At 53.8% G+C, this 25,027-nt stretch overlaps 1 protein-coding gene across 2 annotated transcripts in view; it reads right to left on the bottom strand.

The window, feature by feature from the left end:
* The window catches only part of HSPG2 (heparan sulfate proteoglycan 2), a 103,623-nt gene extending 78,684 nt beyond the window's left edge, over window positions 1-24,939 (bottom strand). For both annotated transcript variants that reach the window (XM_019668857.1, XM_019668858.1), the window contains exon 1: window positions 24,908-24,939. The gene's annotated coding sequence lies outside the window, so the exon portion shown is untranslated. The remainder of the gene's footprint in view (window positions 1-24,907) is intronic.
* Between the last annotated feature and the right edge of the window lie 88 nt (window positions 24,940-25,027).

The following is a 25,027-nucleotide window of genomic DNA, read 5'->3' as shown; positions in this document are numbered from 1 at the left end:
ACAGACACAGAGCTCTAGGTGTTCCTAGGAGAGACAGACCATGAAGCTGACAGATGACAACACAGTGTATGGAGAGCTCTGCAGAGGAAGGACGGGGGCTGGGGGAGCCCCGAAGAGGGTCCCCCTCACTCTGAGGCAGGGTGAGAATTTGGGCAAGGTTTCCCAGGGGAAATGACAATTCAGCTGGATCTGAAAGATGATTTCGTCTACGTAGGGTGAAGAAGGGTAAAAGAGTGTGTACCAGGCAGAGGAAGGGCACACACGGAGGCCCAGAGGTAGAACAGTATATGGCACAGTTGAGACTAGAAGAAGCTTGGTGCAGTGGGACATGGTGTACCAGGTGGCAGAGGATCAAAAAAGGACCAGCTCTGAATGGTTTTTTCCACTTAAAGAGTGGTGCCCCTTGGTTGTGCTATTGTCTCACAGAGCTCAATGCTCCCAGTCCCTCCAGAGTCCCCGTACTTTGATCCTGTCCCCACAAACACCCTCAGAATGGGCCTCCCCTGGTGCTGAGTAAGCTGCCTGCTAGCTTACAGGGAGGAAGCAGGAAGCTACCGGGAAATGTCCCTGCCGCACGGGTTTGCCAGGTGCTGCTGAGGCGGTGGAGGTGGCCAAGCAGAAACAGCTTCCGGGCTGGGCTGCCCAGCAAGAAGATCCCCAGGGGTTGAATATTATCTGCCAAGCGCTGTCGGTGCCAGCAGCGCCTGCGGCGTCCACGTGCCTGCCTCCTGCCCGCGGCCTTGCTTGGTTCTCAGATTCTCTGGCTCCCAGGTGGCCCTGCCGTAGAGCGCTGGCGTGTCTATGGCCCTTCCAGGCCACACCAACCTGGTCGGGCTTGCCCATGCCCTCCATGGTCACTGCCCACAGATTTCATGAATGAAGCCCCTAGCACAGTGCCAGGTCTATGGGAGGATGGGAGGAACGGTCTACACACTTTTGTTGAAATCAAACACCACTATGACAATGGCCACTTCCTGAACCTACCACAATAGGTTAGACCTTCCCATTGCTCTTGATTCACCAACAAATTAGAAAAAAAGCCCTTATTATGGCCAACCAGGTCCTGTGTGGTCTGCCGACACACACGTGCATACACCTACACAGGCCTCTCCAAACTCCTCTCCCACTGTGCTCTCCCCACTCCCTGCCACATTGATCTCAATAGGCCTCAAACACACCAAGCCCCCGCCTACCTCAGGGCCTTTGCACTTACTGTATCTCCTACCGGGGATACTGCCCTTTAGATATATTCACTCCTTCTCTTCCTCTAGTTTCTGCTCAAATGTCATCTTTACAGAGACACACCCTGACCACATCCCGGGTCCAGAATCTATTATAGTTAACTCTCTGTCACTTTCCTCACACTGCCTCATAGTGCCTCACCACCTAAATCCAACCCTATATTAACGTGTTTACCTGTTTATCATTGATCTCCCCCACAAGAACATCAGCTCCACGAAAGCAAGGACTTTGTCCACTTTGCTCACTGTTGTATCCCCAGCACCTAAAAGTACCTGGCACCCAGTAGAGGCTCAATAATATTTGTTAAATTAATTAATGGATGGGATTTACAAATGAAGAGACTGAGACTCAGAAAGGTGACACGCCCATGGTCACAGAGTTGGAAGAGTTGAGACTGGAAGCCAGATCCCTGGTTTCCAAACTGGAAGCTCTATACTATCTTAGCCCTCCCTCCTGCCATGTCTGACAGCTGGGGCTTTCTAGCCAGGAGCTCTATCTCTGGGGGGACAAGAAGCTGCCCACGGTCACTGAGGAGAGACCTGCCCACTGCCAAGACCAGCATCCCAGGGAGTGGGTAGGGGTCTCGGAGGTGAGCAGGGCCGCAGCTCCGGTCCCAGGGCCTCGAGCAAGGCAGACAGGCAGCCAAGCCTCCGTGGCTCCGCTCCTGCTGGCTCCCATGGGATCAGCAACAGGAAAAAACAGACTGGAACGATAAACCCAACAGCTGCGGCCAAGGAGGCCAGCTCCCCCTGCCGCCCCAAAGCTTTCCCCATCTGCTTCCTGGAGGAGGAGGAAGGGGCAGACAGGACCGAACCCATGGCTGTAGGCTGGCCTGTGGAAAACAGAGCTGGAAATAAAAGGAAGGGCTCCTTCCTTTCGGGGTGCCCCATCCCCTTTCCTCATGACTAGTGTCCATTTCCAGGGCAGAGTAACTCTGGATAGGAATAGGAATTGGGGAGGGTCCTGCAGCCAAACACATCTGGGAAAGGCTGGTTACACAAAGCTGAGCTGGTTCCCTAAATGCTAATGTCTCTAATACCATGGAGGGAATGGGGTGACTGATGTTTTCCGAACTTGCTTAACTCGGAACTCTCATGGGACTAGGGTTCCACAGAACACATTTTGGGAACACCCACCCCAAACGTATGCCTTTCCTTCAGCAAGCTGCCCACTAGCTCTCCCTAAGTAAGGCTTTTGATGTAAGATATGACCCACACCGCCACCCACTGGGGTCTCAAAGACAGAAAAGCCCCGTGGAATGCAGTGTTGACGGAGGAAAGCAGGCCAGGTGAGGAGCTAGTTGGTGGTAAGAGGGGTATGCTTTCTCCTCTGGGAAAAACCCTGTTAGAGCAGCCATTTGAAGACCTTGTGTGCAGTAATGTGTGCTTCACAGCGAGTTCTGATGCTGTGGAGGTTGGACTTCCTGACATGACCAGGACTTTCAGACTCAAAGAGTCTGAGAAAACCCACACAGGAGCTGCCCCTTCCCTCACTGGCTATTATCCTGCCCTCTCAGGTGATGAGTTCCGTTGGAGGGGACAGAGGGGGGTCCAGCACCTGGTCACTCTGAGTTCCCTAGGACCATGCAGAAGGTCTGAAGGTACCTGTGCTGCAGAAAAGGGAGGAGCTGACTTTTCTAAGGGAGAGTTCAGCTGAGTGCAGAGGCTGGGACTGGGGATTGCTGGGGGGTGGGGAGGGCGCGGGGAGGCAGAAAGGGGCTGGTGCACCTCCAGGTAGCAGGGTGGGCCAGGAGGACTAAGAACGAGCTTCCAGCTCACCCTGCTCTATTGGGCAAGTCTCTTCCCCTCACTGGGCCTCAGGCTCCCTTCTGTCAAATGATGAAGTTTCCAGTCCTGTCCCCAGCAGCCTCGGGGGCCACTTTAGAAAGTGGGTAAGGGGGTGGGGGATGGACAGGTAGAGTTTGGGCCCCCTCCCCCAAATACATACTTCCATAAAAACAAATCCACCTTTTCCATTTTATATTCTGACCTTCCTCATATGTCTGGTTCAGCCCCTGGTTAGCTGTGAGGCCATGAGCTAGTCTGTGCCTCCATTTCCTCATCTGTAAAATGGGTATGGTCATTTATATTAATAGCATCTCTGTCATAGGGTTATTGTGAGAATTCAATAGAAATGTAAAATGCTACAAATAGCACTAGCACATGGTAAATGTGCTGTGTTTGCTGTTATTTATTAAATATTATAGCATTTAATCAAAATACTATTATTTTAATAAAATAACGGTTTCACACTAATAGTAATCATAAGTTTGAAAGCTCTTTACTTAGGTGATCCCAAAAGGTTCCTTCTGGCTTTGACATTTTAGGACACGAAAATTCCGAAACTATAGGATTCTAAGGTTCTAGGCTGTGACTTGGACCAGCAGAGGGGGCGGGGCTAAGCAGAGGGAATTACAAAGTTGGAACCAAGCATAACGAGCAGACTGTGGGGAACTGACCAGCAAAGGGTGATCACCACCACCACCATTACCACTTTCACCATCATCATCAATTTTCATACCTCCCCCACCACCCAGTTCCAGAAAGACTCAAAGCAGCTTACAAAGATGTACACATAATAGCAAGAGAAAATGAACTAAACATACATAAGAAAAACTTGGGCAGGGCAGACAGACAGAGCCTGGAGTGAGGTGAGTAGACAAGAAAGCATGTGCCGGATTCGGGATTTCTGGGAAAGCACCAACTCATTTGGCTCTGAGCTTTCCGGTAGCCAATGGGAAGACGGAAACCTGACCGGTCCCTGGATTCCATGGCCCATGAGGTAAAAACAAACCCGTTGCTTAGAAGACGCACAACTATTCCTGAGACTGAGAGCAGGGACTGTCCCAAGGGAAGGTTTGTCTGGTGCCCTTCTTTGCCCTTGCCAGTGGGGCTAGCATCCCCTTGGAATCCACTGACCATGACCCTTTGAGGCTGAAGTCAGGGGCAGAATCTGTAGCGATCAAAGATCCAGGAGGCTAGAATGGCGGTCCAGGCAGCACCCCCAGCATCCTTGGTCTGGGCAGAATTACCCATCCCTCCCCAAGCCTGAACACAGCCAGTGCCCAAAATAGCAAGAGCAGGAAAGGGTGCCAGGAGGCCCCAGGCAGGGACCTGGCTAGGCCCGCCCACAGTGGAGGGCACAGTGGGCCAATGAACACACATGACTGGTGCACAAAAGAGCACCTTCACTAGGGAATACAATCCTCCCTGGAAGTCCCCCACCCACCAGGCTCTCCCCTTAGCCGCACGTTGCTCGAGCAGAACGCAGGCAGCTGCTCCACCCTTCCCATAAGGCGGGCCTTCCTGCCGGAGCCAAATGGAAAAGTCTTCGCAGAAACACCACTAATACCATGTAGGGAAGTGCCCAAAGACTTCCAGGATCAGCCTCCCTTAGGATCCTCCTGGGTCCCCCAGCTGCTGGCCAAGACAATGGGGGCTATTCTGGGATGCAAGGAGTATTTAAAACTCTGGCTGGGCCTCCCTCCCTGGGGAACAAGAGGCCTTGAACTCAGCAAGACCTTCCTGAAATTGTTGCTACCCAGACTGTGATGGCTGCATCCCACACTCTCGATGTCTCAACTTCTCATCAGGTCCTGAGGCCATGGGATGCAGCACAAGTGCCTCCTCCTCCAGGAAGCCCTCAGGGCTGTGGCCCAAGACCCTCTGAAGAAATGGGTCCTGGTGCCCGCTTCTCAGGTTTTCTCATCTGCAAAATGTGGACAATGATATCAGTGTGTGCTAAAACGCCTGGAGGCTTCTATGGTTAAGATGAAGTCGTGTCTCCCCAGCCAGTGTGGGGTAGAATGTAAGTAGGAACAGGAATTTTGTCTGCTTTGTCAGTTTTTTCTAGCACCTGGTACACAGTAGGTGCCAAATACATACTTACTGACTGATGTAAATATTTGTGGAATGTGTCTGTACCCCCACTGGAAGTGCTGGGTGCGCAAGTGGCTAATACTCTTTAATGATAAGATTGCCAGATCCTATTTTGGGCACTTAGAACGTGCCAGGCTTATGCTAAGTGCTTTGCATTGATTATCTCACAAACTACTAAGTGGCCAAACTGAGAGTCAAACTCAGGAACCCAGAAGTCTCTATCATCCAGCACCAGCACAGCCCGAAGAAATGCAGCAGGGCTAGCTGGGAGCCAGGAACCTCAACTCAGCCACCCAACTGTGTGACTTCAAGCAAGTCACTTGGCCTCTTTGGATCTGTTTTCTCTTCCATAAAAACAGGGGCATTAATTACCATTTCTTTGTGTTATTAGTAGGATCGAAGGAACTAAGAGATGTGACCATGTCCCCATATTAGCCACAACCCCTCCCCAGCGGCTGCCCAGTGCTGGGTCTGGAACAAAACTCAGCAGCTGCTGACAACAGCTGGTAAGAGCTCTGGGCCTGGCCCGAGCGTGGGGAGAAGTCACCGCTGGCTCTCCGCTGTTACCCTTTCCTGCTGACAGCTGCTGGGGCCTCAAGGCCAAGGGCCCCACAGCAGGAGGGAGTGGAAACAGGCTGGCTGGGGTCATCTCAGTCCTCATGCTGCCAACTGCTCAAATCCCAGGGTGGCTGGCTCCGTAGGGCCCCCTGGCCAGGACACAGGCCTCGCTGCTCCACCCCATAGTCCTTTACCCAATTCCTAGGGAAGTCTGGGGTGAGGGTGGACGGGCTACAGCAGAGGCCTGTGGGCCGAACATGCCTTGCCTGGAGCCTGGGCTGCCCCAGAGACCCTAGAGGAGGTGGATGGGCAGGGCAGAGCTGGGCGTGAAGGGGATCCGAGGAGAGACCTTGTGGTTTTCCTGGCAAATGGACGGAGTTTCAGGCCCTTTAGGGAGGCTTCTTGGAGCCTGTGAACTTGGCCTCAGCTGGCCCCACCCCAGACCCCTCTCAGCCTCCTCAGCTCCACTCCGAGCTCGGTGCCAATCCTGTGCAATCCGCTCCAGCCCACGCAGCTCTTGCTCCTCTGAACTCTTGCATACCCATAATTACGACTGACCATATTTTCCAAAGCAGCGGAGAAGCAGTTTAACAAAGGATTCCTCGGCTACTTTCGGGTGTCAGAGGTACCTTGGGAGATGTAGTTTGGATGCACAGGTATTCAAATTCTGGGGTGTGTTCATAGTCTTTTGGAAGGACTGTTTTTATCAATAAATTAAAGCCATCCTAGGAAACATGTGTTGGCCACATGCCACCCCATGCCACTTGGAGCTGACTGGATACCCTAGCCTGGCAACTTCCTAGCTGTGTATCCTTGAGCAAATCACTTGACCTCTCTGAGCCTGTTTCCTCATCTGTGAATGGGAATAAAAATGGCCACCTCACAAGGCTGCTGTGAAGACTCAACAGGATAACCGAAGAGCTTAGTCCAAGTGTCTGGCACTTACTAGGTTTAAGTGTCACTTCTTCCCTTTCCTCCCCTCCCACCCCACCCCTCCAAGATCTCAGAGCCAAGAAAGTGACCTTTCCAGAACTCCCAGTGGAGAACAACTCCTGCTATGCCCCCCACAGACTAGGTAAGGTTTAAGAGAAACCTGCCTGCAAAGACTCCAGCAGATTCCTGGATCTTGGGCTGTCAGGGCTGGGAAGGATCACTTCTCGGAAGGGGAGACTGAGGCCCAGAGAGGGGACGCAGGGCATCAAAGAGGACCAACCAGTGTGGGAGAGCCTGAATTCAAATCCCATCTGTGACACGGACTGCCTGCTGGGTGATTTTACCTCTCTGAGCTTCATTTTCATGCCCCCACTGCCCGTGTTGGTATAAGGATAAGCAGGATCACGTATACAGAGTGCTTAGAACAGTGCTGGGTACTTGAAGAGGAAATAGCAGCTCCAAGAAGAAAGGAAGAAGTCTCGCAGCAAGTTGATGCAGGGGCAGACCAGGCACCCAGGTCTCTTGGCTTCTAATAGTGGGTCATTCTCCTTTCACAATGTCACCTTCTTCCCCTCCTTCCCCAAGGCTGGGGTCTGGGGCCACACAGCTGAGGACTCTGGGAGGGTGGCATTAAGCTGGGTCTTTGTCGGGGGCTGATCAGCGCCAGAGACCCCAATCTCAACCTCTGGGACTTAGGGGTGGTCCCTCTGGCCTCTCCTAAGCCCCAAACAGACCCAGCAGAGGAAACGGCAGGAAGAACTGGCACATGAGAGGTGCGTGTCCTTGGCAGGGAGAACTGTCACCTCCCAGAGATTCGGGTTACCGGAAAGGAAATGGTAAATCTCCCACTGCCTGCCACCTCCGACTAGGAATGTCTGCTGCCTGAGGGAACATCCTGTCCACCTGCCCCCAGAGGGCCCGGGGACGGCCCAGACTGGCCCACTCTGTGCTCCCTGCCCCACCCCTGGGGTCTCAGGTTGGCCTCTGGGGTTCCCCAATCAAAGGGGCACCTGTCATTCTGAGGCAGTGGGCGAGGTTTTAACTAACCAATCCAGGAGATGAAAGGGCTGGAGGGGGCACCCCAAGACGACTGAAAGCCACCCCTAAATCTGATCCGTTCAATCCTGTCAAACACAGATTCCGAAATCCAAATTTGGGTGAAGATGCTGATCTTATTAACCCAGCCTAGGAGGCGGCACAGTGAGGTCTGGGGTAGGACTTCCCAGCTGGGTGACTTGGGGCAAGTCACCGCAGCCCCTCCTGCCTCATCTCTGATGTGGAAGTGACAAAGTCGTGACAGGGACTCTGGGAAACTCATGGAGCTGAGATGTGCGCCGCTTAGCTCAGGGCCTGGCACACAGTAAGGGCCCAATAAACAGTGGCCATCAGGTCTTGGGAAGTGTTGGGACGGAGAAGGGAAATAACCAATCACTGTTATGTGAGCAGGTTCCACGAGTCGTGCATGCTTTCTGCCCTCACAGAGCTGACATTCTACTCAGAGCCAGCTAGACCACAAACTACTATTTGTCAAATGGTGAGAGTGCTGAACAGAAAAATGTCGCAAGGTGAGGAGGACAGGGAGCTGCTCGGTGGGGTGGCTATTTTACACAGGCCAGTTAGGGGAAGTGACACAGAGGTGTAAAGGAAGCTGATGCATGCACCGAGGAACAGCATTCCAGACACAGGGAACAGCAGCTGTAAAGGCCCCACAACAGAAGTATCCTTGGAATGTTCTGGAAATAGCCAAGAGGTCAGTTATCTAAATGTCACAACCGCCCTGAGAGCTAGATATAATTATCCCCATTCCCCAGATGAGGCACCTGAGGCTCAGAGAGGCTTGTCCAAGGTTACAGAAGGAGTACATGTCAAGGCCAGGAGTCTAACCCTCCTTCTAAGCAAAGTGACCAGGGGCTACTGTCCTCAGAACTCCCACAGGAGAGACAGGATGGGAGGGAAGCATGTAAGGTGTTCAGAGTCAGAGCTCTGGGGCCTCCAGGCTGGCTGTGTGACCTCAGATGTTACAGTCTTTGCTGGGCCTGCATATTCTCAGCACCCGTGGACCAGCAATGCCTGTTCGTTCGTTCACTTCCCAGTGGGTGAGGAAGGAAGCCCAAAGCGGGGGGAGGGGAGAGTATTATGCTAGGAGATGACCTTAAGCTTCGTTGGCATCTCAGACCTAAAGCTCCACCTTGGATAGGTGTGAATGCCATGTGCAGACCCTACCAACCTGAACCACCCAGGGTGACCTCCTGCCTGGGCCTCGTCTCCACTCAGCACCCAGGGCCCAGACATAGCTGGGAATCTGTCCTGCACTGCAACTCCAGGTGTCAGACATGCCCCTCACCCCCAGGACCCAGCCCAGCAACAGCTCCTGGTGTCCTGACAAGGCAGAGGCCCATGATTGGCCTTTGTAACCAGGGGTGCCAAAGCAGGCCAACCCTCACAGGCACCAGGCCAGACCCTGAGGCCCAGCCAAGCGCAAACAGCATGCTTGGCGCCCAGATACGGGAGTGTTAAAGTGGGCAGGCTGCCCACTACCCCCGTCACAACAAACCATCATCTCCACCCTGCTGAGAGGGGCCCAGGCGGCCAGCACCTCCACTGGGGACAGCCAGGGGAGGCCTCCTCCCCGACGCCCGCTCCCTGGAAGTGGACAGTGGGAATCTCAGAGGCTGGACACAGAGATTCCAGATGCCAGCAGCTGAACGGGGAGGTGAGCAGAGACAGGCAGAGGGAAGTGGGTGGGAAATTAAGGGGAGAAGGTGGGTTGGATGGAGCCAGCTCATGGCCTTTTTAACATTACGGGTGGAGTCAGGAGAGGGGAGAGTGAGACCTCGTCAGTCACTTGAGGAGACAGCAGGGATGACACAGGACCACCGGAGGGGCAGTTCTGTCCACCTCGACGGAGGCCCAGGGATCTCTCAGGACTCCATAGTCCGGAGATCCCAAACTGGGACAGGGAACCAGGAATAACAGCCACTCCTTACTGAGTGCACATGGCACTTTACATGCACCAGCACCACCCAAGAGAGCTTTGTGCGGTGACAGAAATGTTCAAGGGCTACGTTGTCCAGTAAGATGGCCATTAGCCACCTGTGGCTATCTATCCAGCACTTGCAATGTGGCTAGCACGACTGAGAAGCTGAATGTGTATTTTAAAAATGTCTTATTTAATTTTATTTTATGAAACCTTAACATGACATCGTCACACATCGCTAGCGGCTACCGTATTAGACAGGGTCGATTACACCATCCTTAAACCAAGCCTGGAGGTAGAACCATCTCCATTTGACAAAGTAGGAAACTGAAGCCTCTTATCTAAGGCACGCAGCTGGTAATCCGCAGAGGCAAAATCAGAACCCAGGCCTGGCCCCTCCGCTGTGCTCCCCACCCAGGGTTATTGTCAACACTGGAAAGAACTAGCGGAAATCATACATGTGTGGGCAATAAGCCTATGCAGTTAATCAAGACATCAAGTCTTCTTGCTTTTGGCCTGAATTATCACGCGTTGACCAGAAGCTCAGACAGGCCATTTATAAAAGTCTTTGGTTTCTTGACATGAAGGAAGGGCAGAATGAAGACTGAATACTCCCAGCTGGTGAAGGAGCCAAGTCTTTGAGAAGATTGGGAATCTTCAATGACAAGAAAGCTGGGCCTGACCTTCCTGCCTCACCCCGCCACCCCAGGCCCCACGCATCCCCCAGGGGCTCCTGAGAACGGGGTGACACTCTGACAGGGCACATTTTCCTGCCTCTAGGCTTTTGTGTGTGCTGTTCCCTCCTCCTGAATGCTGTTCCTATCCCTCCCAATCTAATCTACTCATCTATCCTTCAAGGCCTGGCTCAATTCCGACCTCCACTCTGAAGTCTCTCTGGATACCCCACAAAGACATTTTTCTCCCTCACACAACCATAGACTTATTTCGTTTCTTACCTCTTAGTGATTTGGTCTTAATTATAGTCACTTGAGTAAATGGCTCTAATGTCCTGCTGGAAAATCAAAGCTCCTTGGGGATAAACACCAGGTTGGGTTTTATTCATCATATACACACACATTTATATATTAAACCTTTAGATACTTCCCAATGCTGAGCGGCAGCTAGTGGATAATAAACAAATATTTACTAAGTTGAGTTGAATTATAATAGTGGCTTAGAAGTTTGAGGACTCAATTTCATATGGCTGTGCCCCAATCTCCTGTGACCACAACGGGCGAGTCCCTTCCCTGCTCTAAGCCTCAATTTGTCCATCTGTAAAACGGGGGCAATGATAGTACCTGCCTTGTTGGCAAATTATTTGTACTTATTATATTTATTTAACACAAAGTGCCAGGCACTTAACAGATATCTTCAAAACAACCCCATTAGATAGGTATTATCATCACTATCCCCACTTTATAGAAGAGGAAACTTGATGGTAAAACTACACAGATAACAGAGATAACGCACGTCAAATGCTTAGTACAATGTGTGGCACATAGTAAATGCTAAATAAATTGTAGTAACATTTTTACCCCCTGTATAATAAAGAGTTTATGGAATTGTGGGAAATTTAGGATACTGTCCCAGGGCTGGGCATGTGGTAGGTGTTCCTCAAAATATTTACTAATACATTGACTCAGTCCCAAACATTCCAGTGACAGGTGGGGTGACCCTAACTAAGCCCAGGGGAGCCCCTGCTGACCCTCCCTCCCCGCGCTGACCTGCCAAGCAGTGGCCACTGCCTGCACCACAGGCCACAGCAATAGCAAACCCCTTTCCTACCCCCTTCTTTCTCCGAGGAGGACAGGAAGTGCAGAATAACTGGGGAGATGGTCCCTGTCCAGCTGTACCCATCCCACGGATGAATGAAGAAAAGAGTCTGATTAAGTCTCAATGGCAGGGGACACTCTTGACTTTTTCCAGTCCCGCCAGGGGCTTTGACACCCATTCCTCTCCCCAACCCCAGCCCAGACCAAAAGAGGAGAAGAAGGGGCAGAATTTGGGAGTGAAGGAACGCTGAAGCAGTTTCTATGTTGCCTCAGATTCCACAACTGTCAAATGAGAATTCCTACATCACGAAAGAGGGGGGGGGGGATGGGTGGGGTTTCAAAATAAAATGAGAAAATGAATGTAAAGCAGAGCTCCCCCAGGTTGAACACACACAGGAATCTCCTGGGGGGCCTGAGGATCTGTTAGCATCCACATTCTGATGCCATAGAGCTGGGTGGGGCCTGAGACTCTGCATTTCTGACGAGATCCCAGGTGAGATCCAAGCAGCACGGAGCAGCTCTGAGTTAGAACAGTACCTTGCACACAGCCGACCTCAATCAAAGTTACCTACATTTCTTTTTTTGTCCTAGAGATTTAATCCTTAAGAAACATCCATAGGGGATTGGAACCGGTATTTCGCCACTGGTAACACTGTGGTCCAGGGAGGTTGGGTGACTTCCCCACACACAGGGCTAGGATTCCAGGCCAAGTCTGCAGATCCATCCTCCCTCTGCATCACACCACCCCAGGCCCCACCCGCCTTAGTGGCAGCCAGAGGCCTGGAGCAGAGGACACACTAGGCCTGCCTTTCACACGGGCCAGGCCCAGGCTCCCACAGAAGAGGCCTTGGGCCATCGCCTCCACTCCCCCAATGACCGCTTCCAGCAGCCTCCCCCTCCATCGCCTTATAAAGCGACCCGAGCTGCTCTTTTCCAAGTTGCAGTTTAATTTTATATGGAGTGAACCAACTGTCCTCTCCCTGCAGCCTGGGCCCGACTGCTTCACACATTCCTTTTGGAGCAACATTACCTAATTTAACCATACCCCTGCTCTCCGGGGATCCCAAAATAGCAGCTGCCAGTGGGGGAAAATGCCCTAATGGTATCGAAATAAACAATTCTCCCTCCTCCCCCACTCTTGGCCTGTACCAGCCTCAGGACCCAGCCCAGGGAGCCAGAGCTGGGAGGACTGAAGTGGGCCTGGGGGAGACGAGAGATCCCGCCCAAGGCCCCATCTTCTCCATCCTTCCATGCACACACATTCCTGGGATCTCCCCATGCCCCTGCCTCCCCCAAATCCTCCAGCTCATCCCATGGACCACTGTTGCCCTGGTTACCTAAGGCTAGGATTCAACTTTCACTTTCCCCTAATAACAAAAGCTATGATAGTAATCATTGCTACCATTTCCCAGGTATTAATTATGAGCTAAACGCTTCCCATACCTTGACTCACTGACACCTGCAAAGTAGGGATTAGTATTCTCCAGTTCCAGCGAACAGGTTCTCAGAAAGGTAAAATGACTTGCCCAGGATCACCCAGCCTGGAAACGGCAGAGTTGGGATTGGAGGCCAAGCGCAGCTGCCCCAAAGCCCTAACTATCACACCACCTTCTATCTCAGACTTCTTTGCAGGGTCTGAACCCAGGAGAGGAGGAGCGCAGGGGTCTTTATGAGCTAGAAGGGACTTGCTCACCTGGTTATTACTGTGGGGTCTGCTTACATGGCTGGCGCCAAATCACAGGAGACTATTATACCCTAGCTCACATTTCACCCACCTCTTGTAGACCCTAAGTCTGTCCTCAGGACCCCAGGGGTACAGGCTGTCTGTCAATTGATGACTCGCCTACTCCCTGCTCCCCCATCCCATGTGCCCCAGAGCAGGGTTGCCACATTAAAGCAGGGAACACCCAGGCTGCTGACATACCTCGGGTGCAACCAGTGGTTAAGGAGCTAGGAGGGTGAGCCTCCCCTTTCCCTGCTCTCCTATAGCCCAGAATAATCATTAACTGGTGCAGAGCCAGGGCAGAGCGCTAAGCCGGAGCCTAGGCTGCAGTACCCCCAGGCCCTGGTCCAGGCCCCTTCCCAGCTGGGGCATTCTAGAGCCACCTTCCACACAGCTGGGCCCCTGAGGCCCCTGGTACAGGAAGGGGTGGCTTGGACCACCTGACAGACTCAGGCTGGCCAGAAAGGCCTAACCTGGTATCACTAGGGCAGGTGGCCCAAGAAGTGCCTAGAGGGCATTTACAGAGGTCTCGGCCCTCTTCACTCACAACCCTTCCTGCCCGGCTCCCCTCCTAACATTAAAAAGACGTGTAAGTGAAGAGTGTTTAGACAGGAGGCGGACCCTGTGGCCTGGGACCTTCTCAAAGGAGGAGGGGAGGCAGAATAAAACTGAGTCCCCAAATCTACCTAAGACCAAGTACCAGGGCAGTCTCGAAGGAGGGGGGGGGAAATCACAAAATAATAGTTCCTGTTATTTATCAACTGCCTCTTCTGTAGAGATTTACATGATCTCTACTCTTCACCAAAACCCTGCAAAGGTTTTGCCATTCCCAGCTGACACATGAGGTTCAGAGAGGTTAAGTCACCAGCCCAGGGTCACTCAGCAAAGGTGATGGAACTAGGACCCAGGGCTCAGGGCTGTGCCTCCTGCCCAGGACACTATCCCAAAGTGCAACCTGCAGAATTAACTAGAGCAGACTTAACTGATGGGGGACATAATTAACGGGCCACATAAAGGAGCGGCTGAGTCCAGGCCAGAAAGGCCAGGAGTGAGAAAGCTGGTGGGGATGGGGGTGGGGGTGGTAAAGAGAGTGCTCCCTGCCCCCAGTCTGGACGTGCCAAGTACTGATGGCCCCTAGCACTTCCAGTGCTGGCCAGGGCAAGAGCTGGGCCTTCTGGGTGATTGGGGGTAGGTGGGAGGGTGTACCTGAGGCCTGCAGGAAGTGGGGCCTCTTAGAGTGTTAAAGAGAGGAGAGTGGGACCTGAAACCCCCCCTCCCCCAGGATGTCACCATTCTCCATCCTCCTCTAGCTTAGAGAATTCCCTTCAATTGCTCAGGTGAAACCAAGGTGAGGCCCAGGCAGGCAGAAAGCTTTGATCTTATCACACATTCCTGCCCCAGCCCCAGCCATCCCAGTCCCCTCTCCCCACCTCCTCCCAACCCAGGAGGTGAAAAAACTGATGATCTTAACCCTTTCCTCCCATTTCCCCAAGTCAAATCCAGGCTTGAGCTGATCTTGGCCTCCCTCCCAACATCCATCCCCACCCACCCAGTAGAGTGGGAAGAGAAAGGAGGAAAGTGGAAAGCAGGAGTTTTAGGCCTATTCCGCTCATTTAACTCACTCAGTGCCACAGAGCCCCAAACCTGAGCTCTGCACGCAGCTTCCACTTCTCCTAAATTAAAATGACCAGACTCGGTATAAATAGCCCCACTATTTTCCGCATCCGTGAGCTCATCTGAGACTCACAACAAAACTGGCCTGCCCGCCTCTCTCCTCCTGCCCTAGCCCAGGGGAGTTGTCTCCCCAGGTGCCCTCTTCCCACAAGCTGATTTCGAGGGAAACAGACTTTGCAGTAACTAGCATAACAACTGGGAGCTGAGACAGTCACAAAGACCCCAGATAGCTCCCAGAGGTTGTGTGGCCCTGAAAACCTGCTGTAAAGCTCTCCGAAGGCTCTTCCTTGAATGCAATCACCTTGCCCCCAATGTCTTATTGACTAGTCCACACCCAGCTTGTCTCCTCCAGACTAGAAACTCCTTCAGTCCATGCTTGGTGTTCGTACCTAACACAGGGCCTGGCATAGAGCTGGCACTCCATAAGTGTTTGCTGAGTGCGTGAATGAATGATTGATTGAATACATGAATGAATGGTCCCATCTGGCACCCGGGAAACATTCAGCTCAGAGAAGTTACATGGCTTGCCCTGGATGACACAGGCACTCGCTAAACAGACATGGACAGGGGGCCCCTGGATGTTAGCTCAGTGGCAGGTGCCCCAAGGCCACAAAGGTGAACCGTGTGGCAGACCGCTGCAGGGGTCATCCCAGGTCCCCACGGGAGGACAGGCAAGGCTTCCAGGAGGTCTAAGGGAGCAGGGAGCAATCTCCTTCATGTTTCTCCAGCCCAGGCCCTGGCGCTTGTCGCGTCAATGAAGGAAGATGTGGGATTGGTAAGAGGATGGAACACCGCCAGCTCCTAAAGGGAAGCTAGCAATTTTCTCCAAGAACTCAGGTCCCTTTCCTCTGAGTGGGCAGGTAGCCAAAGAGCAAGAAAGAAGCCCATTTTGTGGGTAGGAAGAGCAAGGCCTGTAGAAGAGGGTCGGTAATTGGCTTGGAAGCCAAAGTGGAGGCCCAGGTCTTGACCTCTTGCCTCCTGGTCTGGCCAGGTACAGGGCAGGGGACTGAGATGGATGTCACCTCAGCTATCTTGGTGACTTCCTCTCATTCTTTCCCCAGTGTTAACTACTCCAGCAGCAGGCCATGGTTTTCCTGCCCACACATGTGACAACAATGCAAATCTAGGGACAATGGGGATGCCTTCCTCCTCCACCAGCCAAATCCTCTAAGCCCCACTTCCTCCAGAAAGTCTTTCCAGATAATTCAAGCCAAATTGATCTTTTCCTTCCCTGACTATCTGCTATTGTCTGGACTTGGGAGTTGTGCTGGGTGCTTAGGGTTCGTGGTCCTGACTCTCCAAGAACCAGAGCTTCTGGAGAGGAGAGGCCGTGCCTCTAATGTCTTTCAGGAGGATTGATAGAGCTGGATTCAGTCCCACCTCCCTCTAAGCCTGGCTGTGTGATCTTGGGCAAGTCACTGCTTTCCTCTGAGCTGTTTCTCATCTGGGAGGTGGAGGTATACGCCCAACTACATGGTAAAGCTGATAATGCAGATAAAACACTTAGCGCTATGGCTAGCACACAGTAGGTCCTCAGGCAATGAACAAGTGAATAAATAAATGCATGGATGAATTCTTGACTCCTCCACTGCACGGGGATGCCCAAATGACACAGTTTGGGGCTTGTATGTGGATTCCGCCCTCCGGTTAAGCCATGTGCTTCTGTGCCTTCTATTTCAGCGAATCCCCCAAGATGGAGGTGGGCACAGGGGTGGCTCAGGGAAGGCCCTACTAAGCAAAAATTCACTGAACTCCCAATGACAAAACCTACAGGCCCCATAGGGATCCTGGGACCTGACGGAGAAGGATCCAGGTTCCCAAGGGTCTCTATCCCAGGGAAAGCCAAATCCATCTCCCTGGGGAATGATATCACTAACTTGAGAAGGAGGCCCTGGGTCAAAAGGCACCCAAGCCTGAGAAGTAGAAGCTGGATAAGCCTACAATGCCGATATGCAGTTTGCAGTAGCCTCCTCCAGGCAGTCTGCCCTGACTATACCAGTCCTCCCAGATCGTCTTCTCTCTGCACCCAACAGGCTGGACCCACTCAGGAAGGGATGATAACTTTGGAGTCAGACAACCTGAACTCCAATCCCAGCTATGCCATGGACTAGATGGATGACTTGGGCCAGCCATTCCTCCTCTCTGTGCCTCAGTTTCACCCTCTGCAAAATGGAGACTACAATGCCAACATCGAAAGATTGCTGGGAGGATTATATGTGGTAATGGCCAGAGAGAGCCCCATGCAGGGCTTGGCTCAAGAGACTGGGCGGTTTTAATCAAGAGAAGGCGTGAACATTCACTGAGCATCGGTTGATGATCTGGGTGACTGAGGTCACTGGGGAGGAGACCCTGGAGTTCCCAGGGGACAGAAGACACTGGTCTGTCCTCAGGAAATTCCTGGGTCTCTTCTCTGGCCCAAGGGTCACGGGAAGGCAGAAGGCAGACGGCAGGAGACAGAGAGGAGCTGTTAAGTGATAGAGGCCACTGGGGCTAGGATTTATGAGGCCAGAATTTCAATCCATCCAGCCCAGCAAAGGATCCAAGAAGAGGCATGATCCCAGTTCCCAACTATGTGAAAACTGGTAACGCCAAACAAAGAGAGGGATGAGTCAGCTGGGGTGAGGAGGGGAGGCCAAGACCAGGAGGTGGGGGCCAGAGCTGGCGGCTCCTTGGGGGTGAGCATGGAGGCAGGGAAGGAAGAAGTGGGGGCAGGGACCCGGAGGTGGGCTGGGAAGGGGCCAGAGGCAGCTGGGAATTCCCAGCCCCACCCTAGGAGAAGCATCTGTGGGGTCACCCGAGGCCACCTCTGAAGTCCTTTCCCTGCCCAGCCCCAGGCTGCCTGCCTCCCCATCCTCACAAACTGAGACTGGGGACAAGGTGGGGAAAGATGCCAAATATTAAAAAATGAAACACCTGGACATGACCCACCCAGCAACTCAAGTCCCAAGGCACAGCGTTGGGGGAGAGGTCACCATGCACGTTGTGTCTCTTTCTCTTTAGTCCTGCTGTTTCTCTGAGAGCCCACAGGGGCCAGATTCAGGGCTGTGCAACCTCACCAACCCGGGCAAATGAGGACCTGCTACAGGTTTTCCCAGGGGTCCCTGGGCAAGGTCCTGCCTCCTCTGGTGTGGGCGTGAGGGAGGATGGGGCTGGGATGGAGTTCCAGGAAGCCCCCCTTCCACCGCTCCCCTTAAAATGCATGAACATCCTTTCTGCACCCATGGGAGCCACTTGGCCACACCTCTTGTTGCTCAGAGCCCACCAACTGCACACATCTGGGAAGGGGACAACGGGTCCACAGGCCCCAGCCTTTCCCAGGCCACACCCTGGGTGTGCCCCCCCACCTCTCCCCCTCCAGGAAGGCGCAATCAGGGTGGAAGGGTGAACTCTGTCCTGCAGCTGGGGCCTCAGTGGGGGAAGGGGGCAATGACAGATCAGATGCACTCACATCCAGGGCTCTCAGACTGCAAAGAGAAGCAGAGGGAGCAGGAATGATCCTTTTCCTCAGTCCTTCATTCAGTGAGCCAGAGCAGGGCCTGGATCAATCGACAGCAGCAGTTTTGAGCAGAAGGTGTGCCATGCTGGGTAATGGGAACCCTGAGTCAAAGACCAATCTGGTCTTGCCCGGTGCAGGAACAAGACTCATGCAGCAGTCACCAACTGTCAAGCACCTATCACATTCCAGACACCACGCGAGGTGCTCGTACCCATCCAGGAAACAGGCATCATGATCTCCATTTCTGACCTGAGATGCTCAGAGAGAGGAAGCAACTTGCCCAAGGTCACACAGCCAGTTGGGGCCAAGCCAAGACTTGAAGTCAGGGCCCTCTGAGCCCACACCTTTCCCTCAACCACAATGCCCAGGGAAAGGGGCTCCGAGGCCAACGAGGGCACAAACAAGTGGAAGACGACGGCAGGGGTGGGCACCCTGGCTTGTCCCACGTGCTCCAGGTCTCAGCAGACAGCAGTGGCTTGAAAGGACAGCTCCCCTGCATCCAGGGGCCAGAAGCAGCCTCTTCCCAATCCTCAGCAAGGAGCCGGGGCCTTTCTGGCCGGCTGACTTCCAGGTCATTCATGTATTCACTCAAGAAACATTCACCTACTGTTGCCTAGCACAGGGCAAACTGCAGTGAACAAAACTGAGTCCCTGCTCTCAAGGAGCTTTGGTTCTAGATGGGTGGCAGATGGTCTATTCCAATTACACGCACAGATCTATGAACCATGACCTCAGGCTATGGGTTCTAAGGGATCAGTGTTGGCAGCTCCACAAATGTACACTCAGCCAGAACCCGTCGCTGAAGGTGGGGCGGGCAGGGAGAGAGCTGACTGCCCCCGCTGTGAGGCCCCTCCCTCACCTGCCATTCTCCGCCTTCCTCTCAAGCCTGCACTCCCTGGAGTTCCCCCATCTCAGTGGCAGCTCCATCTTCCTGGGCGCTCAAGCCAAAGGCTGTGGAGACATCCCCGGCTCCTCGTTCTGTCCCACCCACACCCGGGCTCTCAGCAAATCCTGTTGGCTACCTTCAAAATCCATTCAGGATTCAACCACTTCTTCCCACCTCCATCACCCTGGTATAAGCTCCCACTGTCTCTGGCCGGAGTCACAGCCTTCTTGTTTTTGCCCTTGACCTGCTGCGTTCTCTTGTCCACACAGCAACTCAAGTGATCTCTCATCTCACTCAGAAGCAAATCCAAAGCCCTTCCCAAGACCAAGGGTCTGCCGATCTCCCCTTACCAACCCTCTGGCCGCACTGACCGCGCTCTCCCTCACTAATTCTGCTCCAAACACATGGGCCTCCTTGCTTTCTGCAAACGTGACAAGCATACCTCTGGGCCTTTGCCTTAGCCTGGAGTGCCCTTTCCCTAAGATATCTGCAGGGCTCACACCCTCACTTCTGTCAGGTGCCCTCTGTTCAAATGCCGTCTTATCAGAGGCTTTTCCTGACTACCCCACCTCATCACTCTCCTTGCCTCTGCTTTATTTTTTCTGGCACTTAACACCCACTGACATGTTATATTTATTGTCTGTCTTCCTGCACTAGCTATAATGCAAGGTACATGAAGGGAGGGAATTTGACTTTTTTGTTCTCTGCTGTAACCTCAGCACCCACAAAAGGTCATATAGTTAGAAGGTGCTCAATCAATATTTGTCAAATGAATTCAAGTCTAACACACACCTGTAGGGGACTTCAGTTTACAGAATATTTAGTCACACACATCATGCGTCCATTCAGTCATTCAATGCACACTATAAGCCTTGGGGCTCCAGGCGCCCCCCCTAAAATCCAGAGCAACAGAGAAGTAGGGCACCCTCCTCATGCCTCAGAGAAAGGGCTCTGGTAGTTAGCTGGCAGCTAGTCCTAAAGACATCTTGGGGACGCCACAGATGCCCTCGGGGATGCTCTGAGGTCCCTGTCACCCTGGCTATGGGAGGGCATGGGGCAAGGAGGGAGGGTAAGTTCTGGGGGCGGCTGAGACTGGAAGTCCCCATATTCTCTTGCCTCAAAGGGCTGCCTTGTTCTCAGGCTTTCACGATGGTGCCCCTGGTCCGGCCACCCCCAGCAGCCATGAGGCCACTCCCCTCTCAAGGCCGCTATTGACATGGACGACGCCACCAGACTGGGCAGTAAGGCTGGCGGCTCCCCGCGAAGCAAGTTCCACACATTCTTCTCGGTTTCAGTCAGCCAGCTCTGGGTGCTGGGGCAGCCAGCAGGCCCCAGCCAGGCACTGGGAGCAGGAGGGGGCCGCAGGGCCAAAGAGGCCAAGGCCTGGATTGGGGCAACATTTCAGCAGGGCCAAGACCCTGAGCTCAACCCTCTGCCTTCTTAACAAAAGTAAGATGGGGGAAAGGCCAGGGTGGGTCCTGGGAGGAGGGTGCAATGGGCTCTTTGGGAACTGCGGGGGGATGGGGTCATGTGCGCCCCCTCCTTCTCCAGCCTTACATTCACAGCTGGGATGGGCTGAGGAGGGAGGCAACGGGCCAGGGGTGAGAGTCCTTCCCACATCCCCCAAATGGTCTGAGGGTCCAGAACCCACATGTCTGGCCTCCAAGTAGCCTCTGAATCATCATTCCAGATCTTTCCACATCTTGGGCGGCTCCTCCCACCCTCCTTTCTGAGACTCTCACCCCAAGGCCAGGCAGCCCTAAAGCCTCTGCCGACTCACTCTAAACCTTGAGCACCCAGCGAACAGCCAGCAGAACCCAGTAAGGGCTCCATGCAGGGCGGCCAGCCATTCTCTCCCCCCCGCCCGCTTTCCACACAGGGTAGGAACCAGCCTGGTCTACTCGGGCCTTAAAACCCCTGGATTAATTCAACAGTCTTTAGGACCCCAGGGAACATTGAATGAGGAAATTCATTCATTAACAAACAGACAAACAAACAGGTAATCCCACAAATGGCCACCCCAGAATTTAGTCTTTCTAGGCTCTTGCCCAGGCAGGTACCCCCAGGAGGCCCCATGAGGCACACCCATCCTCAGCACCTCTTATCCCGAAGCCAGACCTGCTACCCATGCCTGAGGTAGCCCCTGCACTACCTCGGACCTGAGTGCTTCCTTTATCAACCTGTGTGACAACGGTTTTATCAATATGTAGTCTGCTGTTACGAGCAAGTGGGAGCGGTGAGGAGCGCTCCAAAAGTCTAGCTCATATAAGTCGCTAGGCAAGTAACCTCTCCGTGCCTCAATTTCCTTTGCTCAGGGAAAGGGGACTAGACTAGAAGCTACAGCTAAATGCACTCAACAGCTATGTTTACTGAGCACTTACTACCTGCAGGTGCTAAAGATACAGCAGCAGTGTACAAAACATGGAAGGTCCTCTTCCTTAAATTGAGGGGGAGGAGAGAGACAAACAAGTAAATGCATGTCAGATGGTGGCAAGAAAAAAAATAAAGCAGGGTCAGGGGACAGTGAATGTTGGGCAGGGTAGTCAGGCACCTGAAGGAAGTCAGAGAATCACACAGATATTTGCGGGACAAGTGTTCTAGGCAAAAGGAACAGCAGATGAAAAGGCCCTAACGCACGAGTGTACATGGCATGTTCAAGAAACAAAGACCAGTGTAGCTGGACTGAGCGAGCGAGGGGAAAGTTGGCAGGAGGACAGATTAGAGAGGGAGTTGGGGAGGCCAGATCTTGAAGGGCCTTGTGAGCTATATTAAGTCAGGGGCTTGGGTCTGATTGTGAAGAACATGCAGAGTGCGGAGAGGTTCTGAGCAGCGGGACATTTGAGCATCAGTTGAGAAACGTGACGCCTGGCAGACAGTGGGCTCTCAATAAATATGAACGATCCATATGATTTTGTCATCATCTGGTCTGGCACCCCAAGACCTCCTTCCCCACCACTCCAAGCCCTGAACCCAGTCACCTTCTGCCACCTTCCTTCCATCCATCTCCCAGGCAGGGCCTCAGACCCACAGATCCCAACTTGCCTGTGCTCAGCCTGAGAACAGGCCCGGGCTGAGCCTGGCAGGGGCCACAACTCCCCACACACAGGGAGCTTGGCCTAGGGCATGGGGGGAAGGGGTCCATCTCTGATCTTTCCAGCCTCCACCTTCCTCTGCGGATGGACCTGCAGCCCTCCCTCCGGAAATCCCCAGGGTACGCTCACAACCCACTTCCAGCAGCAGGTCTGGAACAAGGGGGGCAGTGGGGGGCGGGCAGGGTAGTCAGTTATGTCAAGGGGAGGGCTGAGGTAACACGGCCCCTGAGGGAAGGAGAGGCTCCGTTTCCCGGCCAGCCCACAGCTCCCCAGTGAGGAAACCCAGCTGAGGTAGGAAACAAGTATCTCAGTGCCTTGCCCTCCTCAGCTCTGGAAAACAACGTAATCACCATGACCTCCCCAAGACTCCTGTCTCATGGCAGGGCTGGCCCCAAGAAAGGAAGGGCCAAGTCCCTAGCAGGAAGAAAAGGGGTCAGCAGGCCAAGGCGGGCTCTGAGTCACTCAGGCCTGGTCCCCTCTCCCTGCAAGCCTCCCCATCGCCTCTGAACTGAAATTACTCCTACACTTAATCACAAACCACTGTTTCCTGTCTCCTACTTCCTTGAGCTCCTTCAGGACCATCTTACCCTCCCTCCTCTTGTAGCGTACCCTTACCTACTCAATACTGGCTTATGGATGTGTACCAAAGAGCGGAAGAGATAAAGGAAAGAGGGCAAGGAGGAGCCCAAGGCTTGCTGGGGCATGGTTAGGAACCTGACGTCCTTTAAAACTTATAACAAATTTCTTACCCCCATTTTACAGATTTGAAAACTGAGACTCAGAGAGAGGAACTTGCCCCAGATCACAGAACTGGAAAATGGCAGAGCTGGGATTCAAACTTGGGTCTGGGAGCCTCCAGAGGCCAAGTTCTTCCTAGTCCTCCACCATCAGTCTGGGGTGGACAGTGAAGATCTCAGTGAGGTTGCTGAGGAGACTACAATCTCACAGGATCAGAGCTGCCTATTTACTGATCTCAGTTCTGGGACAGCACAGACAGGGCCTGACCTTGCTCACCCATAAGCTCCACCCTCCTTAGCATCATGTTGGGTACACTGGTGCACAGTAGGTGCTTAGCAAATATCTGTCCAATGAGAATGAATGAGCCCTGAACTCCTGCTGACTGTCATGGAAGGCTGCTCAATGGAGATGTGGTGAATGAACAAGTGAATGAGGTGACTGGAGAAATTCCTCCTGCGCGTAGCCAACAGCTCCACCAAATCCCTACTCCTGCACTGCAGAGCCCAGGCACCCAGGACACCCTCTTCAGGGGACAGAGCTAAGGGGAAGGGCATCCTATTTGCTAGGTTGGTGCCTACTTTATGAAAAAGGGAAGATCAGTGTTGGGAGCTGCAAGTTCAGATCAAGACTGGGGAGCAACTGGATGGGCCCTGCTAGGCGTGTTGGGGTGAGAGGCTGAGACAGACGATCAAGGAAGCTGCCCAGATGGGGAGGGGGTGGTAGGAGAGGTGCTGGGTGGGTGGGGCAAGAGAGGTGAGGGGTCAGGTCTGGGGTGGGGGTTATCCAGTGACTCAGGAGGGCAGAGGTGAGAGAGAGCCAGCCAGGTGAGGACAGGGTATCAGTCACTGGGTAAATACTGGCCTGCTTAGAAATGTCCCTCTTGGCTCTGAGAACAGGGAGGCAGGGACAGGGACAACCTCAGACCACCTCAAAGAGGGTGGGGGTGGTTTTGTGGTTCACCACGGCAGACCCAGCTCCCCAGATGTGCCCCCACCCACATCTGCCAACAGATCCCTGCCCACTGACCCAGCCCCACCCTCCTGGAGTTCACTCAGGTCCTCAGAGCCTCTCCCAGACAAGTATTCTTTTTTTCTCTACAGGGGCCCACATCCAAGCTCAGAGCAGGAGGCTGGGCTGTAGGGGCAGGCCTCCCCTGCACCTTGAAGACCTGAGAAGAGGAAAGCTGGGGAAGCAGATTCACCTAGTATCCACCACATAGCAGGCCCTGCACCAGGCACTTTCCTGCGCATTCCAGCCAGTCCTAACAACCACCCTTCGGCTATGCATTTGGAGGCCAGTATTTTGAGTTGCCTTTAGGCATGTGGGCTGGTCTCAGAGAGTTAACTAGCTTGTTCCAGGTCAGACAACTAACTACTCAGGGAAGAGCAGGGATTGATTCAAGCCCTGGGCTGTTGGACTCCGGGGTCCGATTCCAAGACTCAGCTGTGTTCTGAACAGTTCTTTACTTGTGCCTGCCTGGTTACTAGGTCCCCAAAGGGGGCAGGCGGCATGGTAAAGTTCCAGTGAGGACTGATAGGGTCTCCATCACCACTGAGTGCCCCTTTCCTAAGGTGGCATAGAAAGGGGTGCCCTCCTTCGCCCTGCCAAGTTCCCACCCTGCTCGAAGTTTCTCTGCCGGGTCCCCAGGAACGGCAGGCCGAGCCATGCCTAGCGCGACTCCGAGACTCGGCAACGTGGCCGGGCGACCCACAGGCTCCCACGCGGGCCGGCCCCGCCCCTGGCCCCACACAGGGTTCCCTGGGCGCTCCACCGGACAGCCCCACGGCGGAGGGTGGTGCCGGCCTGTGCCGGCCCAGGGTCCCAGGCAGGCGCCGCCGTCCCGAACCAGAGTCCCAACCGCGCAGCCTCGGCGGCCCCGCCAAGTTGGCGGGCGCGGAGAGCAGGGCTCGGGGCTGCCCCTCCACCCCGCACACTCACCGCGAGCAGCAGCCCGTGCAGCAGCAGCGCCAGCAGCAGCGCGCCCGCCGCCCGCCGCCCCATTGCCCGGCCCGCTCCGCTCACTCGCTCGCTCGGCGCCCGCCCGCAACCGCCCGCTCG

The sequence above is a fragment of the Hipposideros armiger genome, unplaced genomic scaffold (assembly GCF_001890085.2).
Source record: "Hipposideros armiger isolate ML-2016 unplaced genomic scaffold, ASM189008v1 scaffold_540, whole genome shotgun sequence".
Taxonomy (NCBI): domain Eukaryota; kingdom Metazoa; phylum Chordata; class Mammalia; order Chiroptera; family Hipposideridae; genus Hipposideros; species Hipposideros armiger.
The sequence above is the reverse complement of the archived record's forward strand: the minus strand, read 5'-3'. Positions and strand labels throughout refer to the sequence as shown.